This window comes from Mus musculus, chromosome 11, assembly GCF_000001635.26.
Source record: "Mus musculus strain C57BL/6J chromosome 11, GRCm38.p6 C57BL/6J".
NCBI lineage: Eukaryota > Metazoa > Chordata > Mammalia > Rodentia > Muridae > Mus > Mus musculus.
Genome location: NC_000077.6, coordinates 95801621 through 95824411, shown reverse-complemented (window position 1 = coordinate 95824411; position 22791 = coordinate 95801621). Strand labels below are relative to the sequence as shown.

At 48.1% G+C, this 22791-nt stretch overlaps 2 long non-coding RNA genes across 5 annotated transcripts in view; both read left to right on the top strand.

Moving 5' to 3' along the window:
- On the top strand, positions 1-457 carry Gm38958 (predicted gene, 38958). The gene has a single exon (NR_164195.1). It is a non-coding gene; the product is annotated as a predicted gene, 38958 (long non-coding RNA).
- Positions 458-15807: 15350 nt separating this feature from the next.
- Positions 15808-22791, top strand: part of Gm29933 — a 13377-nt gene continuing 6393 nt past the window's right edge. For 2 of the 4 annotated variants that reach the window (XR_880171.1, XR_880169.1), the window contains exons 1-3: positions 15808-15995; positions 16244-16321; positions 16589-16676. This is a non-coding gene — a long non-coding RNA (predicted gene, 29933). The remainder of the gene's footprint in view (positions 15996-16243; positions 16322-16588; positions 16677-22791) is intronic. The other 2 variants (XR_003949600.1, XR_003949599.1) reach the window with 2 other exon arrangements.

Below are 22791 nucleotides of genomic sequence, written 5' to 3'. Positions count from 1 at the left end.
GCCTCCGGGCTGTCCCGGAGGCCGCGCGAGCGGCCGTGAGACTGGGCGGGCGGGACGGGTGGAGCGTGGCGCGTCCCGTCCGAGGAGCGTGGGTGCGGGGCACCCTCTGCGTGCGCGTGGGCACGTGCGTGAGTCAGTGTCACACTGCCCGCCTCCTGCTGGGCTCGGCGCCAGGACTCTGCAGGCAGCCCTTCCACCGCCCGGCTTCCCTCCTTGTCGCGGGACAGCCGGGTGACCGGCCCGCCAAGCAGCCCTCCCTCCATGTGCTCCGAGCTCGCCCTCTGCCCTTCCGGGAGGAGTCGCGGCATCCTGCCGAGTCCTCGGAACCCTGTCCCCAAATTACCGGGTACTCGGGCTTGCCGATGGAAAAGCTCTCCCAATCCAGCACCGCCTAAACTCGGAGTTGGAGAACCGACACTTGAGCACTGTGGTGCAAATAAAACCCGCTTTCTCCCAAGTTCCCGCTCTTCCTCTCTGGCGAGCTTTCCCTTCCTTCCCACCCCTCAGAACACTAGATTACGATTAAAAGAGAGGAGGTGAAACCTGCACTTTCTGAACCGGTGCGACGAACCCAGGAGAAAAGACTTGTCCAAGAGTTCGAACACAAGGACACCTCACTTCAGTCACAGAACAGGATCTGTGGGTGAGGAGGTGCACCCTGGCCTGGGTCTACCTTCAACTCTCCTATCATCCTCTAGCTTTGAATACCAGAGCTCCGTGCTTCCACCAGCAGAAGGCAGATTGGCAGAAAAGTTGCCGATACGATGGACCACCCGCCCAAATCTTTGAGGGCGACGTCTCCATTGCCCCTGCTCCCTCTCTAACACGCCAGCGCCCCTTCACCTCTTTCCTGAAGTCCAAGGGCTACCGGTGTTTATTCTACCTAGCTCTACCTAGCGGTGCTCAGGCCCTGGGCCTTTTATCTTGAGTCGGGGTGGGAGGGTGGGTCTCTTATAATTTGTTGCTACCTATTCTAGGCCCGACCCTGAGCTCCTAAATCTCCTGCTTCCATGTCCAATTTGATGGATTAAAGGCCCGAGTCCCCACACCCTGCAATCCCTCCTCTTAAAGAAGCAGTTTCATCTCCACACCCTTCTCAAAGACAGGCTCACACAGCCTTCATCATCTGTGTTGTATCTGTTCTCGGCCCTCCAATGCCCCCCAGACCCCCCCCCCCTTTGAGACAGTTTCCTGTCGCCCAGGCTAGTAATGGGCCTTGCTGTATAGTCCAGAATGACGGTCTACTCCCGAGTTCCTGCCTCTACCTTCTGAGCGCTGGGATTAAAGGCATGTGTGCCACTATGCCCTTTCTTAAACCAGCCCTAGGTGTACTTGAGGGGAGTGGGTAGATGGCTGGAAAGATTTGAATGTCTGGATCCATGCTCCCATCCTTGTTCTCCTTCCAAAATGATGCCACTGAGGCTCTGAAGAAATCGAACTGGGAAGAGCTAACCCAGCTTGCTTGGGCTATCCAGTTGATGAACCGTAGCGTTGGAGTTCCAACCCAGTTTGCTTACCCATGACCTCATACTGCGCCTCTCCCTTGTCACTTTTACTCTTTTTTAAGTAAATTGAGGGCAGAGACCATGTTTGCCTTTGTTGTTGTCTTCCAAAAGGGCAGGGTTTCTCTGTGGAGCTCTGGCTGTCTAAGACCTCGCTCTGTAGATGAGGCTGGCTTTGAACTCCGAAATCAGCCTGCCTCTGCCTCCCCAGTTTTGAAGTTAAAGAATTGGGCCACCACCACCCGATCGATCCATGTCTGTTTTACTCAACACTGTGACCCAGACCCCAGGATTTAATCTGGACACTGACACCTCTAGGCCTTAGATGTTTGTTTTTTGCTGGCTCTGGTGGTGGCACTCACCTTTAATCTCAGCACTTGGGAGGCAGAGGTAAGTGGATCAAGGTTAGTCTGAGTGAGTTCCAGGATAGTCAGAGCTAATCCCTGTCTTGGAAGAAAAAAAAATCTGATTCTCTTGCAAAATTTCAGCCTCCTTTCCAAATTCACTGATACAGTCAGAGAGTGCTGGTAGATGACTTTTGGCCCCCACTAATGATCTCGAGTTTTTCCTGCCCTGGTCTACCTTCTAGCTCCATCATGGGGATGATCCCCCGTGCCGTGCCTCCAACTCTGTGAAATAAGTGTATCAGTGTTGGAGGGCATGCTAGACAGCTGCCCTACCTCTGACGTAGTCTCAGGCCTAAACATAGACACTCTTAGTGTTTTTTAAAGATTTGTTTGACTTTCAACTGTGTGTGTATGGTGTATATGTGCACAAGCCTGCAGGGACCCACGGAAGCCGTGGGCTTTATATCCCCCAGAGTTGGAGATATAGGCAGTGACTGTAATAGAGGTTAGCTGCCTTATGTGAGTGCTGGAAACTGAACTCTGGTACTCTGGGGGCTCAGTACAAGCCCTCTCAACTGCTGAGGCGTATGTCCACCCCAGCATCTCTTCTCCCTGGGATAAAACTTTCAGGATACTCCTGTCTGTCTTTCCACTTTTTTTCTCTTTTAACTGTCAGGGAGTGAACCAATGAATGATCAGCCTTGTGTCTAAAGATGGGGACAGAAATGGAAGGGAAGAGTGAGCCACAGTCCAGACATCAGAGGCTCATGCTCAGCCAGGGTCAATGTTCACTTTAGGACTTGGGTCACTTGACTTGGCAGAGAGCTTGTGGGGTGAAGAGTTATCGGAGGTGACAGAGCTTGCTCAAGTCTCTGATGACCCTTGACTCAGGTGACCAGAGTCAAACTTTCCAACTGGTCCTCACGAAGAGGCTGAGTCACTTGCCCAAGGTTCCAATGGTAAAGCCAAGAAGCCGGGAATCCAAGGTCATGACCTGCTCTAGGAAGGAAGGAATGGTTCAGTTCACAAGGCCCACCTGAGGGAGGAAGACCACTAACCTTTCCAGGAACCAGCTGGGTCTTGGTCATGTGGTCTGGACAACTGCCTCTGCAGGTGGCTTTAGTATTTCCAGTTTTACAGAGACAAAAACCCAGGGACATTTAGAAAGGACCTTGCCTGAAGGCATGACGTGGCAATCCTAGGTGGTCAGACACAGATCTGGACTCCTGGTGAAGCCAGAGAGGACAAAAAGGCGGGAGTTGTGGTCAAGTGTCCCATTTAGGCATTTCAGTTGGGAAGCGCTGTGCTAGAAGTTGTTACCAGGACTGAAAACATCCTCTGTAGCCCAGCCTGGACAATGATGAGCAATTCCGAAATTCTCTGTTCAGCTTCCTGTGGCTACCCTGTGTGCTACCAGCTCCTAATTTACACAGTGAGATAGAGGGTATGTCACAGAGCTAGGAAGTGGCAAAAGACAAGACTCAAAACCTGAAGGTTTTATTACACATCTATGTATTTTTGGGGGGTGATATTTCCCTATGTAGGCAAGGTGGCCTAGAATTCCCAGTCCTATTGGCTCAGCCTCCCGAATGCTAGGGATATAGGAGCCAGTCATTTTCATTATATGCAACTGGGAGCTGAGACATTCTTTTCTTTTCCTCCTTGGATGGGAGTTCATGTAACGTAGGCTAGTATCAAACTTACTATGTAGTATGACCTCTATGTGTAGTATGACCTCTATCAGTCTGCTTCTACCTCCTGAGTGATAGGACTGGAGTGCCATGCCACATCTGGTTATGAAGTGCTGGGGGCGTGGCTTTGTGCATGTTAAATAACTCCTCTTTCAACTGAGCTGAGCTTCATCCCTAGACCTGCCCCCCCAACTGCATTTTAAAAATTTATTTATTTTTACTTTCTGTGCACTGATATTTTGTCCGCATGTATGTCTGTGTGAGGGTGTTGGGTCCTCTGGAATTGAAGTTACAGACAGTTGTGAGCTTCATGTGGGTGCTAGGAATTGAAACCGGGACCTCTAGGAAGAGCAGCCGGTGCTTCTAACCTCTGAGCCATCTCACCAGCTGTGCTTAATCAAAAGGAAGTTTCCTCTTATGGTCAAGAAAAAGATGCTGGCCCTGGAGGATAGGAAGATGATATGGAGGCATGTTTATTTCGTTTTGATTTTGTTTTTCTGAGACAGGGTCTTGATATTGTCCCTGGCTGATCTGGAACCCAGCCCCTCCCCCTCTGTGTGTGTGTGTGTGTGTGTGTGTGTGTGTGTCTGTCTGTCTGTCTGTCTGTCTGTGTTTAGAAACAGGGTCTCTTGTAGGCCAAGCCAGACCCCAGTTCACTATGTTGCTGAGGCTAACCTAGAACCCCTGATCCTCCCTCCCCTATGTACCCACAGCCCACACTGAGATTACAGCACCAAGTCTTGCAGGAGGCTCATATTCTTGAATGAAATACTTTCTTTTCTGAGCACACTTGGGCCTATTAGTTTTGTTTGTTTGGGTTTTTTGTTTTGTTTTGTTTTGTTTTTGTATGTGTGTGTGTTTTTTAGACAGGGTTTCTCTGGATAGCCCTAGCTGTCTTGGAACTCTCTGTAGACGAAGCTGGAGTCAAACTTAGAGATCTCTCTACTTCTGCCTCTCTAGAGTGGGGGTTAACCGTGTGACCACCATAATTGGCTTTAGTTTTGTTTTTGCTTCTGAGACAAGGTCTCTCTACAGAGCCCTGATTGTGCTAGAATTCACTGTGTAGACCAGGCTGGCCCAGAACTCATAGAGATCAGCCTGCCTCTGCCTCTAGAGTTATGTATTACCTTATGAGGTTGAACACCCCTTAAGTTCCAGCCTCTAGAACAGTTTGGCTGGGAATGAGGACACCTGCTTTTGGACTTTCGTGACATCAGGTCCCTTTGGACCTTGTCTTCCCGACTAGAGCAGATTATCAGGATCTTACGGTTTTAAAGGCTGGCTGTTATTTAATAGAGACCAGAGATTGAGTCTTAAGGTTCCTCCTCTAACTGCCTAGAGGCCACACAGTCCCCTGGAACCCTCAGATCTCAGCCAGGTCCAGAGGGCATGGTTAGGAGCAGAGCAAGGTTGGGCGGGGTGTCCTTTTCTGCACAGGCACCGGCCTGCCTAGTCACCTGGGTCCGCAGCCTCAGGAAGGCACGGCTAGGAGCATTTTTGAAATATTCTGGCCTGAGTCCCTGGGCTCACCCAAACATGCAGAAGCCTGTCTGCTGCCCGCCCGGTGGCACATGGAACACTGCATAAATCTGTTCCCAGCCCAATCCCTGTGGAGAAGACCGAATTGTCACGTTAAACTACATGAACCTGTCTGATTTTGAATTGCCCTTCTATGGATCCAAATAGGCTGTCCCATGCCTACTGGTCCTCAGAGGGAATTGGGCAACAACAAAGCACAGGTCGGATCCAGATCCTTCCGAAGTTGGGAACAGTGTATTCTCTGGCTATCCAGGCATCACAACCATACTATGCTAATTTGTGGTCTTTCTCTCTCTCTCTCTTTTTTTAAACAAAAACTCAGAGGGTAGAGATGGCTCAGTGGTTAGCCCTTAAGAGCACTCACTGCCTGTCCTTTCCGAGGACCTGGGTTTGATTCCCAGCACCCACAAGGCGGCTCCATAGTCACCTGTAACTCCAGTTCTGGTTTTCACAGGCACCACGCATGCCATGGTGCACAGACATACATGCAGGCAAGCCATCCATATTCATAAAAATAAAATTAGACAAAGATCGACTGGGTAGGGCACTGGGAGAGGGATGTTCAGTAGGGTGGAGATCCTGTCCTAGGTTAGCTTACAGTCTGGAGGAGACTGGGCAAGAAAACAGGCCTTTCAAAAGAGTGTCAGGGAAAGCCAGGGCTAGTAGCACAGTCCTATAAGTCTGAAACAGGAGGATGGCAAGGTCAAGGCCTGCCTGGGCTGTAGAGTGGCCTTAAGACTGGTCTGGGTAACTTAGCAAGATCCTGTTTCAAAATAAAAACTAAAAATAAAATTGAAAGGTCTAGGAAACTAGATGTGGTAGTGCAGGTCTCTAATCCCAGCCCTTGGCATGTAGAGGGTCAGAAGTTTGTCATTTTACAAAACGATCTTTCTTCTTTTCTTTATTTTCGTTCATTCATTCATTCATTCATTCATTCATTCATTCAGTTTTTGAGACAAAGTCTTACTATGTAGACCAAGCTGGCCTTGAACTCACAGAGATCTGAGTGCCTCTGCTTCCTGGGTGCTGAGACTAAAGGCTTGCATCAAGGCCAGGTGTTGGTAGCACATGGGCTTCACTCCAGCACTCAGGATTCAAGGCCAGCCTGGTCTACAGAGTGAATTTCAGGACAGCCAGGCATACACAAAGGAACTCTGTCTTAACTCTCTCCCAAAAAGAATAATAAATAAATAAATAAATAAATAAATAAATAAGGCATGCATTGCTATCCTAAGCTCATATATATTTTGTAAAGGTTTATTATTTTATTTATATGAGTACACTGTCACTGTCTTCAGCCACACCAGAAGAGGGCATCGAATCCTATTACAGATGGTTGTGAGCCACCATGTGGTTGCTGGGAATTGAACTCAGGACCTCTGGAAGAGCACTCCATGCTCTTAACCACTGAGCCGTCTCTCCAGCCCAGCTCACAATTTTTAATAGTAATAATAATAATAATAACAATGATAAGTTCAAAGTCATTGTCCGCTACTTAATGAGTTTGAGGTCAGCTTGGCTAGATAGAGGTAAGCTTAGACTATATGAGACTGTCTTAAAAAACGGAAGAGGGCTGGACTGAGGATAGCTCAAAGGTAAAGAAAGTACTTATCTAGCATGTGTGGGGACCTATGGTCTATCTCTGGTACTGAAAAAAAAAGGGGGGACCAGAATTGAACACCTAGCTAAGCTGCTGCTGTCCCCCTGGAGACGGCTATGCCATCTGTGTTTCAGCCAGGCAGGTCCAGGGAAGGCAGGCAGGCAGGTCCAGGGATTGGCCTTCCTCCCTGGCTGTGTGATCTTTCCCCCTTTCGGGCTTCAGGTGGACCCGGTGTTCTGCTGTTAAATGGGTCTACTGCTACCCTGCACACGTGACAGGTAGACGGTAAGATGAGGTGAGTGAGCTGGTGTAGAAGGCGGGTACATTCCATCTAACAGTCCCTCGTCTTTCTCCAGAGCAGCGGTGCTAAGGGAACGCTGCTGCTGCTCCTTCATATACTCTCCACTATAGGATCTCACGTGGTTTTCTAATGTTAATGTAGTGGTTTGTGATAAGTTATAGCTTCACTGGAGAAATGAGCCAATTCAAGCCAGATTAGGTTATATTAAATGCAAGTTTATTGGGAAGCTGCTCTTGAGGGAGATCAGGGGAGTCATTGACATGGAGGGGGAAAGTGGGAAGGGGGAAGAGAGGAGGGGGAGGGAGGGAGGGAGGGAGGGAGGGAGGGAGAGAGAGAGAGAGAGAAATGGCAGAAGAGAAGAGAGAGAACAAGAAGACCAAAATGTCTGGATTATATAGGGAAGAGCAGGCTGGAGAGATGGCTCAGTGGTTAAGAGCACTGCCTGCTCTTCCAGAAGTCCTGAGTTCAATTCCCAGTAACCACATGATGGCTCACAACCATCTGTAATGGGATCTGATGTCCTTTTCTGATATAACTGAAGACAGCTACAGTGTACTCATATACATAAAATAAATACATAAATAAAATCTTTTTTAAAAAGCCTCTGGGGTTAACAAACTTAGGCTGGAAAGTTCAGGGTTGGGGACAGGGTATGCCAGGGAATGAGGGATGCTGGAAGAACCTAAACGGGGAAACTAAACAATGTAATTGTCAGAAAAATCTTTAAAGAGGCTATTTTCTTTTTTCTTTCATTCTCTGACCCCCCTCCACCCCTGAGACAGGAGTTCTCTTTGTAGCCCTGGCTGTCCTGGAACTTGCTCTACAGACCAGGCTGACCTTGAACTCAGAGATCTGCCTGCCTCTGCCTCCTGAGTGTTGGGATTAAAGGTATGTGCCGCCGCCACCTGGCTTTTTTTAAAAAAACAATTTATTTTCTATATACTGTAGCTGTCCTCAGACACACCAGAAGAGGGCATCAGATCTCATTACAGATGGTTGTGAGCTACCGTGTGGGTGCTGGGAATGGAAGCCAGGTTTCCTGGAAGAGCAGCCAGTGCTCTTAATCATTGGACCATCTCTCCAGTCCCATAAATCCCCTTTTAATACATTAATTAGTTCATTCTATCTATTATGTTCCTTTGAGAACCCTGACTAACACACATGTCTTTTTTTCCACTCCTGTGCCTTGAGTGCCCTCATACCCTCCAGCTCTTCACTGAGAAGTGTCACCTTTAGGGAGTCAGTGTCCACTGTCCTCGCCTAGTGCTTGTGTTCCTGGAAGTGTCTGCAATAGTTTGCAATTCCATACACAAGTGGAAGTTACAATTCCATACACACTTGCCCTCTTTCAATTATTTTAGGGTTCTTGCTCCTAGGCCTTTGCACATACTGTAACCTCTGCCTGGAGTTAGGATTCCTTGCTGAGTTCAGGACTTAGCTCTTCCTGTAAGATGTCTGTAAGGATGCTTACCTGCTGACTCCCGGGAGCAGCGCCTCATATGTATCTCCCCAGCCCCAGGTATTTCTCCTGGTAAGTAATACCTCACTGTCCCTAGACTATCTACCCCACAGCATGCAGAGACCTTTCTGGTTTTACTCTTATGGTATCTGACATGCGCAACTGAGTCCTGATCTATAAGAGCTGATCAATAAATGTTGGGCCAGAAAGATGGATGGCTCCGTGGTAAATGTACCCGCTGAGAAGTCTGGCAACCTGAGTTCGATCCCCTGAACCCAGAGTAGAAGGAGAGAGTGGATTCCCACGAGTTGTCCTCTGACCTCCACGTGCTCACATGGGCATGTGGGCACAATCCCATTATGGACGAGTGTAAACACACGTTAGACAGTTGGAACAGGGCCAGGTGTGCTGGCACATGCCTTTAATCCCAGCATTTGGGAGGCAGAGACAGTTGGAGCTCTGTGAGTTTAAGAACAGCCTGGTCTTACAAAGTGAATTCCAAGCCGGCCAAGGCTACACCGTGATGCACTGTTTCAAAAAACAAACAAACAAACAACAACAAAATAAAATAAATTATATGCTCAAATGAAATTGCCACATAACAAGTTTAATCAGTAAAAAAGAAAACTAACATTTTCTTGTTTGTATTAAAAATAACTGTGGTCCGAACGACTGTAAGGCTCATCTATTCCATTCCTACAGTGTGAGTGATACTGAAGGAGATGCAGCCGGCCTCAGTCAGGTTGCACCCAGCCGGCTGACTGGGCTAGCACCAACATAAGAAGGGCTGGCTGAGACATTTTCATTCCTCCCCCTGAGCCAGGTGCTCCTCCAGGAATCACCCCTCCCCGAGGCAGGGTAGAGCTAATGTCGATGGTAACCAGGAGCCAGCAGCACCAGTGGCTTGGAACCTTCAGTTCCTCGGGCCTGATTCCAGATGTGCACACCAAAATAAGAGCTCATCCAGAATAAGAGTCTTTCATATTCTAGCAGCCTTGTTGCTATGGAACACACTGTTCTCATGATGGGGAACATGAGTCTGAGAGGCCATGATGAGTCTAAGGTCATGCAAGTGAGGAGGGAGCACAAGGCTTGGCTGGGGTTGGGCTCCTGAAATCAGCTGATATTCTGGAAGCAGCTATGCAAGAAAAGGGATAGTCCAGTCAGCAAAAGATTCTAGCCATGCAATGCCTTTCTTCTTTGTTCTCATTTATTTGTTCCTGAGACACAGGTTCCAGCCATTGGCTTCAAGGAGACCACGGTTCCATATTAGCATTGAATCTAAGGCTTGCAAATGACTCGGGGGTGTTGGAGGTACCTTTGGAACCTTAGTGCTAAAGTCAGGAGTCAGGGTGCTTACTTGTAATCCCCATACTCGAGAGTTGGATGCAGAAGGATCAGGAGTTCAAGAACATCCTGGGCTACATGAGATGTCTCAAAGAAAGAAAGGCAACGCAGGGGCCGAAGACATTGTTTAGTGGTTAAGAACATGTGGTGGTTTGAATGAAAATGGCCCCCATGAGCTCATATATTTGAATGCTTGGAGCCCAGTCGGTGGAACTGTTTGGTAAGGATTAGGAGGTGTGTCACTGGGGATAGGCTTTGGGACTTCAAAAGCATAAACCAAGCCCAGTCTCTTCCCTTCCCTCCCTCTCCTCTGCACTGTGGATCAAGATATCAGCTCTCAACTTGGTACCATGGCAGCATCTAGCCATGGATGGGCTCGCCCTCTGAAACTGCAAGCAAGTTCCCAATTAAATGCCACTTTTATAAGTTGCCTTGGTTATGGTGTATTGTCAGGGCAATAGAAAAGTAACCAATATGCTGTCATTGATGTTGCACACCTTTAATTCCAGCACTTGGGAGGCAGAGATAGAGGCCAGCCTGGTCTACAGAACTAGTTCCAAGACAGCAAGGGCTACACAAAGAAGCCCTATTTTGAAAAACCAACCAACCAACTAAACAAACAAACAAACAAAAAGTCATAAATACAAAGTGGCATCGATCATGCTGATGACCCAAGTTTGGTCCCCAGCATCCAACTAAATGGCTCACAGCTGCCTGAAACTCTCATTTCAGGGAACTGATGCTCTCTCGTGGCCTCTCTGGCACCTGAGTGCACGTGGTGCACATAAGACCCACTCAGGCACACACACATAAAGGAATCTTTAAACCATCTTTTTAGGACTGGTGAGATGTCTAGTGGTTAGAAGTACTGGCTGTTCTTTCAGAGGACCAGGTTCAATTCCTAGCACCCACACAGTGGCTAACAATCATCTGTAACTGCAGGCACCCAGCACCCAAGTGATACATAAGCATACATGTAGATAAAACACCCATACACTTAAAAGTAAATCTTTAAAAATATTTTTAAAAACACACAAATTATATATACATACACATATGAATGATGGTTTGTATAGTGCCCAGGGAGTGGCACTATTAGAAGATGTGGCCTTGCTGGAGTAGGTGTGTCACTGTGGGCATGGGCTTAAGACCCTTGCCTAGTTGCCTGGAAGTCAATCATCCAACTAGGAGACTTCAGGTGAAGATGTAGAACTCTCAGCTCTGCCTGCACCATGCCTGCCTGTCTAGATACTGCCATGCTCCCACCTTGATGTTAATGGACTGAACCTCTGAACCAGTAAGCCAGCCCCAATGAAATGTTGTCCTTAACAAGACTTGCCTTGGTCATGGTGTCTATTCACAGCAGTAAAACCCTAACTAAGACAATGTGTATATATACATACAGTAATAAAACTGTATATATGTATATATACATATATAAAATCTATATATATGTGTAATAGCATTGTTATTAGTGTATATAAAATATACATATATATTTGAAGACAGGATCTCATATAGCTGAGACTTGCCTTGAACACCTCAGCCTCTCCCCTCTCCCTTCCAAGTGCAGGGATTGGTGTATACTACCATACTCAGCCTGCAAATTAGTTTTCTTGTAAATTTTCTTCACTGCAGAAAGCTTAAAAACTGATAGGTAACTCAAGCTTGAAAAAACAAAACTAGCTGGCAGTGGTGGTGCACACCTTTAATCCCAGCACTTGGGATGCAGAGGCAGGTGGATTTCTAAGTTTGAGGCCAGTCTGGTCTACAAAGTGAGTTCTAGGACAGCCAGGGCTATGCAAAGAAACCTTGTCTTGAAACAAACAAACAAACAAACACCCTGCTGGGTAATACAGGCTCTACAATATAAACAGAAAACAGCCCCTCTATGCTTTCCTCTGCATGCAAGGTCCTGAAGCATCTCTCGCCCAAATGGTAAACCTGCTGTCTAGGCACGTGACCCAGCTTGGCACTGCCACCCCAGGGTGGCTTCTCTGGTTAGGCTAAGCAACACTCTAGCAACACTGGCTGTGTGCTCTCAGACACTCCACGCCATAGCCCCACAAACACTGTGATATCAGGGAGATTCATGGGTCGTCCCCAGGGTGTGAGCACATGCCAGCCCAGCATGGTTCTGTCTGCGGGTGGGTGTGCCCTGCATTGTGGTGCTTATTTACATCTGTGTGTATTTCCATCTACACAATAGGCCAGTGTGTTTCGGAATGTGCCCACAGTCACACAGCTGGCTGGGTTTGTGTGGACTGTAAGAGTGCAGGAGGGGGTGGCAGGGAGAACACTGGGTGCCTTTAAGGTCCTTTGGGATAAGCTAATGGTCACAGCTGCTAAATCCCCAAGAGAACTAAAAATTGAACTACATATAATGATGCTAAAATGACTTCTCTCTCTCTGTTTCTCAATATCTCTTCCTCTCTCCCTTATGTGTCCCTGGCTGACCACAAATTCTCTATGCAAGCCAGACTTTGACCCCCTCATTCTCCTGCCTCAGCCTTCTGAATGCATAGACCACAGATGTGAGTTACAGTAACCGCTCCAATTTTCATTCTCTTTCTACTCCTGTTTCCTGGGAGCTTTCTCTGTGCCTCATGCATGCTGCTGACAGAGGTGACTGTCTCCCAGGGGCCTTGACATGCTCACCTTCCGGTGTCCATTCCAGCATGAAGTGAAGGGCCATCACTTCCAAGGCTGAGTTCCAAGGCTGCGACTCTGCCTTCACAGGCCCTGAGCCTAGGGCAAGCAAGCAGCTGCTGAGTCCTGCAGCCCTGAGAGGCCCTCGTCAGAGAGGACCAGGCTTGCTCGTCCTTCACGAATGAGCCTGGACACACTCCACCTAAGCTGGCTTTGAGAGGGCCACAATCTGAGGAGGACTCAGGTGCCTTAGAGATGAATACTTGCTGGTGTGAGCTGCGAGATTTGGGGTGGGAGATTTAATGGTGGGCAAAGGGTGGTACATGCCTGTGAACCTAGGTAGTATGAAGTAAGATCAGAGTTTAAGTCCAGCCTGGGTTATGTGTGTGAGACCTGTCTCAAACACACACGCGCTTACATGGGGCGGGGGTAATGACTTAAAGTGGCATGATCCAGGAACACCTCACCTAAAAGGGAACATTTAAACAAAGACTTGGGCCCAGCGAGATGGCTCATCCGGCTAACGTCCTTGTGTCACAGTAGGTCTGCTTCAATTCCCGGAAGCCACAGTGCAAGGAGAGAACTGACCCTGGGAGTTGTCCTCTGATCCCTACATGTGCATCATAGCCCTGGTGAGTCTGCACTCATACACACAGATATAATATGCATGAAAGGATGATAGCATAAATTAATTGATAAACATCTGAAATGGTAGAATGATTGATAACAGAAAACAGTTCCAGCTTGGTGTCCGAGCCTGGAATCCCAGCGTCTCAGAAGCTGAGGCTGGGGGATCCCTCAACCTAATGGCTTGGGGGCTTGTCTCTGCCAAACAGAAATAAGGAGAGAGGAGAGAAGTAAAAAAAAAAAAAAAAAAAAAAAAAAAAGGAAGGGCTACACAGAGAAACTTCGTCTTGATAGACAATCACAAGAAAAAAAAAAAGAAAAAGAGGGAAGAGGGCAGGGGGCGGGGAAAGGAGCAGTCAGGGGAGGAGCTTGCTGGTGCCAGAAACAGCAAGGACAGGGGTCCTGAGATGCAGACATGGCTGGGTCACGCGGCTGTTCTCATCTCAGTTATTTTGCCATCAAAGTTATTATCCTCAGTGGTCTTAGGTCTGGCCATCTCCCACCAGAAAGGCGGGTGGGGGTGGGCAGGCGGGCAGGTGGCGTGCAGGGGCCTTGTTGCTGTCTCCCTAAAAGGCCGGGGCCCTACATCTTGGCTCCTTGACTTCATTCCTAGGAGTGGGTCTCCTGGTCTCCGAGGCTGGAAGCTGCTGTAGGACCATGTTTTCCAGCCCTGGAGGAGAGAGGGTCTGGAACCCATTCCGGGGAGGCTCCAGTAGAACACAATGAATGCCACATCAGATGGGCATCCAAGCTGTCACACAGGAATACTGATGACTCACGGTCCCCGTTCTACCTGCCACCCTCAGTCTCAGGATGCCAGACTGTTCACAGCAACTTCTCAGAAACCCTGGGTTTCCCTTGAGCAAGCCCGTGGCCAGAGTAACTGTGTTTTGCAGGTCAGGATAGACAGAGAGTATGGCAAGCCTGTAAGACACAAAGGACCGAAGGACAGAACCCTGAAGTCGAAAGTACATAAGCAGTGGAGTCTAGAAATGCAGCTCAGTGGGAGAGTGCATACATAGCAGATCCATGAGTTCGAGGCCTTGGGATCAGCTACTGGCAGCACATAAACTGAGCATAGTGGTGTACGTCTGCAATCCTAGCACACAGGTGGATGCAGGAGGATGGCAGATCATTATACTTTTCGTGGCAAAGCAAATTTGAGGTTAGCCTGACCTAAATGAGACCCTATCTCATGAAACAAACAGGAAGACATCCGGACATTGGAGCTTGGGCTATCCTAGAAAATGGAGGGCTCGAAGTAACCAAGAGCCACCCCAAGTCTCCATCCCTGAGAGCCTCCTAAGAGACTCACACATCCCAGAGTGGCCAGAGGAATCTTTTGCTTATTCATTTATACATAGCCTTTCAAAAATCCTTTCCTTGAAGGCCTATTGTCTGCCAAGTGCTAGGAAACAAAGGAAACACAAAAGAGGAGCCATCCGGGGAGTGCTCTCAGTTGCCCAGGGAGACAGACCAGGGCACGGATGAGGCCACTGTGCCCGTGGGGAGCCCATCCCAGGTCAGGAGAGATGCGTGTATGTGCTGTGCTGTCAGGCTGCAAGACTTCCATGAGGAGCAGCTTCTAAGCTGAGGCCCAGAGAGCAAGAGGAAGTGAGGGGAGGGAAGAGTGCTGAGGGGAGGCAGAGCTGGGGAAGGGTTCTGAGGTGACAGGGGCGGTAGAAAAGGACACACCCACACAGCACACATATACACTCACTCATTCATACACACTCATACACACAGATGCTCACTCTCACACACATACCGGTTTATACACTCACATACTCATACACACACCTGTTGCACATACACATACCTGTCACACACTCACACCTGTCACACACTCACACACACATACATTCACACACACACATCATACATTCATACATACATATGCTCACTCTCATACATATACATGTCACACACACACCAATCACATACTCATTCATACACACACACTCAGACTCACTCTCACACATACCTGTCACACACACACACACACACACACACACACACACACTCACATACATACTCATATACACCCTCACACACTCACACACATATGCTCACTCTCACATACATATATGTCACACACATACTTATTGAAACACATGTCACACACACTCACATATACACTCACACATATATCTATCACACATTCATTCATACACACACACTCAGACTCATACACATCCCTGTCACCACACACACATACTCACACACACACACACATTTATTCTCACACATACACATACACACATACACATACTCACTCCCATCACACACACAAAATCAACCTCTCTCTCTCTCTCTCCATGACCCCATGGCTGAGCTCTAGAACACAGGCAGGATTACCCAGTTCCTACAGTGTAGGGTGTGCATGTGTGTTGGGGTGGAGGGCAGGTAATGACAGGCTCTCAGTTGCTCTGCACCCCACCCAGCCCAGCAGACATTGAGGTCAGGCTTTGAGGATGCTATCCCTGTCTCTTGTGGGTAAGGACTCCTCAATGTAGCCCACACTGAGCCAGCTTCTCCCTGGGGTCCTCCCAGGGTGGCAGGCCTCCTCCCTGAGCCCCAGTGTCTAAGATAGCAGGGCAGCTTGAAAACTGTTTATGAAAGGCCAGTTAGCTGGGGATGGGCAGGGCCCTTGGGAGCTGTGACTGTGGCTACAGATAGCAAATAGGGTGGGGAAACATGTGTAAATTACAGCTCCCAGAATAGAGGGCCACAGGGAGTGGCGGGGCCTCTTACCGAGGAAGCCCGGGCAGCCTGCCTCGCATGTCTGGGCTCCAGGCACTGCTGGAGGCTGAGGCCAGTGACCACATGATGGGCTTGTGGTGTGTGAAGAGCTATCCAGCCCAGCCAGCCAGGTCATGGCAGGGAGACTCGTATGACTAGAGAGAGAGAGACCTGCCAGCTGTGAGCTTCTGGTAGGAGGATGAGTGGCAGGAGAGGGAAGGTCTAGGATGCAGGCAGATGACATCTTGCCTGCCCCTGGAAGGAGAGGAGACTGTCCTTTCAATGTCCCTGTGGCTATTTCATCCAAGTGTGTGATCCTCTAAGAATAACTGGAATGACAGGCAGAATAATAGTAGCTGTGTGTCAGGCTGTTCTCAGCAGTAACATACATCATGGTTCATCTCCTGTGCTGCTGATGTTTTATTATCTTCATTTACAGACATGGAGACCAAAGCCCTGGAAATTAAAAAAGAAAAATGTATCAAGTGACCTAAGGTGAACTCAGACCCGAGCCCAGGTATGACAGCCGTTTACCATGCTGGGTCTCAGATTTCTGCTGTCTCATAGGATCATGGTCACTTTCCTCATACTGGCCTTGGTGGTTTGAATGGAGATGGCTCTCATCGGCTCATCTATTTGAGTGCTCAGTCAACCGCATAGTGGAACTGTTTGAAAGGATTAGAAGGATTAGGCGGTGTGGTCTTGTTGGAGGAAGTGTGTCACTAGGGGGTGGGCTTTGAGGTTTCATAAGCCCATGCCAGGACCAGAGTCTCTCTGCTTGCAGATCAGGATGATGGTGTCAGCCATTGCTCCAGCTCAAGCATGCCACTACACTTCTCACCATGATGACACTGGACTGAGCCTCTAAAACTGTAAGCCAGCCCCCAGTTAAATGCTTTCTTTTATAAGAGTCATTATGGTCATGCTGTCTCTTCACAGCAATAGAACAATGACTAAGGCCAGGTTTCAGCTGAGCTTTGATTGTTTCCTAGACTGGAGGCTTCAGAGGCAATGACTAAGCCCGGGGTAACCCTCATCCAGGCTGCGGATGGCTTTAGAGCCTTTCAGAGAGGTGGCCACACCAGGACAGTAGCAAGTTCCGAAGGGCTTCAAGTCTGGAACACAGTCTAAAGCACATTTTACCCAGTCCAGGCCTGTTTCCCCATTGTAAGCTGAGGGAATTGTGGGTCTTCATAGGATCCTCTGGGAGTCTGATGTCATGCATGCTTTAACTATTTAAGTACTTTGTTGTTTGTTTTGAGACAGGATCTCTTGTGGCCCAGGCTAGCTTCAAATTTATAATATAGTCAAGGATAACGTTGGACTCTCAGTCCTTCTGCCCGTACCTCAGAGTGCTGGCTGGGATTACAATGAATGGACCACTACACCTGGCTTATGCAGTGCTGGGGCTTGAACCAAAGGCTTTGTACCTACCAGGCAAGCACTGTATCAATTGAGCTATACCCTTAGCCAAGGTACTGGAGTCTTTGAAGGTGGTCTATCCGCAATGCAACTTATAAGGAAGAAAAATATTTTGGACTTACTGTTTACTGAGTATGGGTGTTGTGATGGTTTGTATATGCTTGGTCCAGGGAGTGGAACTATTAGGAGGTGTGGCCCTGTTGGAGTAGGTGTGTCACTGTAGGTATGGTCTTAAGACCCTCACCCTAGCTGCCTGAAAGTGAGTCTTCCACTAACAGCCTTTAGATGAACATGTAGAACTCTCAGCTCTGCCTGCACCATGCCTGCCTGGACTCTGCCGTGCTCCCACCTTGATGATCCTGGACTGAACCTCTGAACCTGTAAGCCAGCCCCAAATGAAATGTTTTTTCTAAGACTTGCCTTGGTCATGGTGTCTGTTCAGGGAGTAAAACCCTAACTAAGGCAGGTGTATTGTCTGCATGTACACCACATGTGTGTCTGGTGCCTATGGAGACCAGAAGAGGACATCAGATCCCCTCAAACTAGAGTTGCAGATGTTGTGAGCTACAATATGGGTGCTGGGAATCAAACCCAGGTCCTCTGGAAGAGGAGTCAGTGATCTTAACTGTGGAGCCATCTTCCTACCCGTGGAAGTTGAATATTCAAAGGGGCAATGATGCCAGTGCAGCTCACCTAGTTTCCCACACAGCATCTTTAAAGTGAGAATTAATGCCTTTGTGTATCCTTCTTAACATTTTTATTATTTCACTTATGTTTAGTGTGTGTGTATGTGTCTATGTGTACGCACATAGGCCATGGTGCACCGTTTCTAGAGGGAGCTGGTTCACTTCTTCTACTGTGTGGGTCCCAGGGAATTGAACTCACTTTGTCAAGGTTTGGCAGCAAGCACCTTCACCCGCTACACCATCTTGCCTCCCTCTTCCCTTGTTATTTTTTGGAGATATTTGGTTTTCATCAAAGAGGTAGTTTCAAGCAGAGTACACACCTGTTTTCATTCTTTTTGAGGGTTGGTTTGTTTTGTTGTTTGTTTTGTGGAGGTTTTTGTTTGTTTGTTTGCTGTTGTTTTGTTTTGTCTTTGCTTTCAAACTGCCTGTTAGCTGAGCTGCTGGGTTTCAGCTGAGCTTTGGTTGTCTCCTAGACTGGAGGCTTCAACAGGCAAGGACTGGGCCCTGGGTAACCCTCACCCAGGCTGCGGATGGCTTTAGAGCCTCCTGCCCTCCTGTGCCTATTTCTTAATGGCGTGCATGAGCCTCTCAACTTCCCCTAGGGATGTGCTGCAAGGAACCCTAGGGGCTGGAACTTGATGACTCATCTGGGGAACCAAGGGCAGGTTAAGGGCACAGAGCCCGGAAATGGGAGGGAGGGGACAGCAGGTCTGAAGCTTTGCGGACATTGGGTTCTGACAGCTGTTGCTGTCCTCTAATCCCCCAGCTTGGTATCTGCTGTGAGTTGGCAGCTGAGGGCAGAGACCACACCCTCTCTCTACCTGCTCCTCTGGAGCCCTGTGACACTCCCTTTCTGCAGGAGGCCTTCCTTCCCCCTCCCACTAGGTTCCCTATCAGCCCCATGGTGAGATGAGGCACTGTTTCAACCTGGCACCTGACACTGTCCTGTGAGATTTACCCTTGTGCCTTTCTAACTGCCTGCAGCCCAGTAACAGACAGCAGGAATGCCAAGGTCCATGAGACCAAGCTCCTGGACCCTGTGAGTGCTCTGGAGGAGTCTCTGAGGGCTGTTAAGGGGAGTCACTCATGTTATTCATGAGCTGATGCCCAGGGTGAACCACCTGTATCTGGTTCTATCCTGGACACCAGGGAGCTCCTTTCCAAAGGGAAGTGCTTGGGGAGTGTGCAGATACCATACGATCACAGATACTGTGGGAAACATGAAGCAACCAAAGGCACAGGTGACCTTTACCTATCCGGAAGTAGAGGAACCTACCCTGACAGGATGCTGAGCACAGGGCGGGAAGTGGGTGCAACCTTGCAGACGTGAAGGGAAGTGGCTTTCTGCAAAGGGAAGTGCAAGGACTCAGGCAGGAACCCCAGGGGTGTTCGAGAGCCATGGGAACCCAGCCTGGATTGCAGGGAGCCATGGGGACACTGGATGGATGGAGTTGTCACTTAGAGGAAAGCAGAGTTGATGGATGATGGACAGAAAGTTTGGGTGTGAGATCATTGTGAACTCTGGCTCTTGCCTCTCAAACCAGTTGCACGTGTTGAGCTGGGGGCTAGGGCTCAGACTCCAATCTGTGGCCCAAAGGGGCTGAGGCATATCTTCTCTGCTCCTCATTTTGCCCAGCTTCTCTTCTCTCCTGTCGGAGCATATGGAGAGAACTTCTGTCTCTCTTTGACCATGTTCTCATACCTGCCAAAGGCCATTGGTCCCTTCTTTGTAGCTCTTCTCTCTCCAGCTAAACTGAAAACAGGAAGGGAGGCTGCATATGGAGCCCTTATTCTCCTGGATCATTTGTCACCTCTGAGCTGACTGCCTCGTCTGCTAACCTAGGCCTAGGCCTGGAAGCTTCGAGCTCTGTACAAGTTTACCTAGGCAAAAAAAAAAATGCTCTCGGCCTCTGAGAATTGCTGTTGAGTAAGCTCGCCCTTCTTGTTCTTTCTTGATTCTAGCTGGCTGGTTCAACTCAGCTCTTCTGGCTCAAACTCCTCTCCAAGCTGACTCAATCTGGCACTTCTCTTTGCCTCTGAATTGCTCTGCTTGGCTTCGAACTAACTCTAGCAATCTTTTTTTTTTCTAATCTACTGGCTCCTTCCCATTCTCTTGCTTGTCTGTCTTCACCTGTGTCTAACTTGTTCTCTCTTCAATCTGTCTCTGTAAAACTCTCCTGGTAAATCTGTCTCTGCCTCCCTCTCTGCTGCTCTACTCTCCCTCTCAACTCCACTGTGCTGTCTCCACAAGCGCTACTGTATTCCTGGGCTATACTCTCTTCTCCTGTGCTGTCTCTCTCTTAAGTAGCTTCCCTTTCCTTGTGAGAGTTGGACATGTCAAATCTTTCTCTGATTCATCTCTTTGTCTGCCACTCAATTAGACATCACTTTCAAACATGGTTGCTTCCCTTTACAAACTAACTTTACCTTCATTATTTGGGATTATAGGTATCTACTAAGGGCATGTCTGTATTTTACAGCCAGAGGGATTAATGGTGTATGCTAAAGTCTGAGCCACACCCTAACTAGAAACAGGTTCAAACATCCTGTAACAGGAGGAACTACTTTTAAACTTCTTCTTGACAAAGAGTAGGGGAAGGGAGTTGCTGTAAGGATCCTTGTCCACCCTGGTCACTGCAACAGAGGGGACTCTGCATGCTTTATTTCACAAGTGTGTTACCAGGTCAACTCCATTTGGAAGAGGGGTTTGTTAATAAGGACCCACACACAGGCACACACATGGGGTCTGTACAACACTGGTTGTCTTAGGGTTTTAATTGCTATGAAGAGACGCCATGGCAATACTTACAAAGGAAGACATTTACTTGGGGCTGGTTTACAGTTGAGAGGTTTAGTCCATTATCACTGTGTTGGGAAGCATAGTGGCATGAAGGAAGACATGGTGCTGGAGAGGTAGCTCAGAGGTCTACATCCATATTAGAAAGCAGTGGGAGGAGAGGAACAATGGGCCTGGCTTGAGCTTCTGAAACATCAAGGCCCACTCCTTGTGACACAACAAGGCCCCACCTCCGATAACACCAGCCCCTGGGAGTCTATGGTAGCCATTTTTATTCAAACAACCACACTGGTCAGGTTCAGAGTGCCTGTAACTTGGGTTCTAGAACAAACAGGAGTTTGCGCAGGCTTGGTTTCAGTCTTCTTATGTAGAAATGGGAACCTCCAGAAATCTCCCCCTCTCTCCCCTACTGCAGAAAAACACAGCTGGCAAATCCTTCAGAGTAGTCTCTCCCCGATTGCGGTGCAGATGGTTCTGACGTTGGTGCTCTGTGAACCAAATCTTGATATATATTGCTCTAAAAGAGGGCCAGTGAGGTGGCCCAGGAGATAAATGTGCCTGCTTCCAAGCCTGAGATCCGTAGGACCCACAGGATAGGAGAGGCCAGACTCCAGAAACTGTCATCTGATCCACACACGTATGCTGTGGCATATGTGTACACACACACACACACACACACACACACACACACACACGAAATAAATGTAATTTTTAAAAAAGATTTATTTATTTATTATATGTAAGTACACTGTAGCTGTCTTCAGACACACCAGAAGAGGGAGTCAGATCTTGTTACGGATGGTTGTGAGCCACCATGTGGTTGCTGGGATTTGAACTCCGGACCTTCGGAAGAGCAGTCGGGTGCTCTTACCCACTGAGCCATCTCACCAGCCCTAAATGTAATTTTTAAAGCTTAAAAACCAGAATCTCTAAAAGAGAGTATTTTTGGTTTTGCAGGGATGTTTAAGAAAGCAGTAAGAATTATTACCTAGTGGGAGTGGCGACCCCAAAGCTGAGGGGAGAGGTTTGCTTTCCGAGCATTTATCCTATATACTGTCAGAGATCTGTCTCACGTACCTCAATATTTTGCCAACAATAGCATTGTAAATTTAGGGCTAGGAAGGTTGATGAACAGTAAAGAACACTTATTGTGGGCTGGTGAGATGGCTCAGTGGTTAAGAGCACTGGATGCTCTTTCAAAGGTCCTGAGTTCAAAATCCCTGCAACCACATGGTGGCTCACAAACACCCATAATGAGATCTGACGCCCTCTTCTGGCACATCTGAAGACAGCTACAGTGTACTTATGTAGAATAATAAATAAATCTTTGGGCCTGAGTGAGCAGGGATTGAGGGAGCAGACTGATTGGAGTGAGCAGAGGTCCTAAAATTCAATTCCCAACAACTACATGAAAGCTCACAACCATCTGACAGCTACAGTGTACTCACATACATAAAATAAATAAGTAAATCTTTAAAAACAAAACAAAACACCTTATTCTTCCAGAGGACCCCAGTTTGGTTCCCAGCAACCACACTAGGCAGCTCACAAATGTTCTTAACTCTAGCTCCAGGGGGTCTGATACCCTCCTCTGGTCTCCCTGGGCGATGCTCAGACGTGGTGCACAGTCATAAACACAGCAAAGAAATAAACTTTTATAATTGTAGATTTATTTCAATAATAAATTTGAAACTTGAAAATAGCTATTTAAGAGCCAGGCATGGTGACGCACGCCTTTAATCCCAGCACTCGGGAGGCAGAGGCAGGCGGATTTCTGAGTTTGAGGCCAGCCTGGTCTACAGAGTGAGATCCAGGACAGCCAGGGCTACACAGAGAAACCCTGTCTCGAAAAACCAAAAAACAAAACAAAACAAAAAGACGAAAATAGCTATTTATGCAATGGACTGGTGAAGTGGCTCAGCAGGTAAGGGTACTTGTCACCCACCCCGATGTGACCTGAGTTCAATCCCAGGGGCTCACTCATAGGGTAGAAGGAGGGAACTGACTCCTGAAAATTGTCCTTTAACTTCCAGACACCCACAGTGGTGTGGCATGTACATACCCATACACACACAAATCACT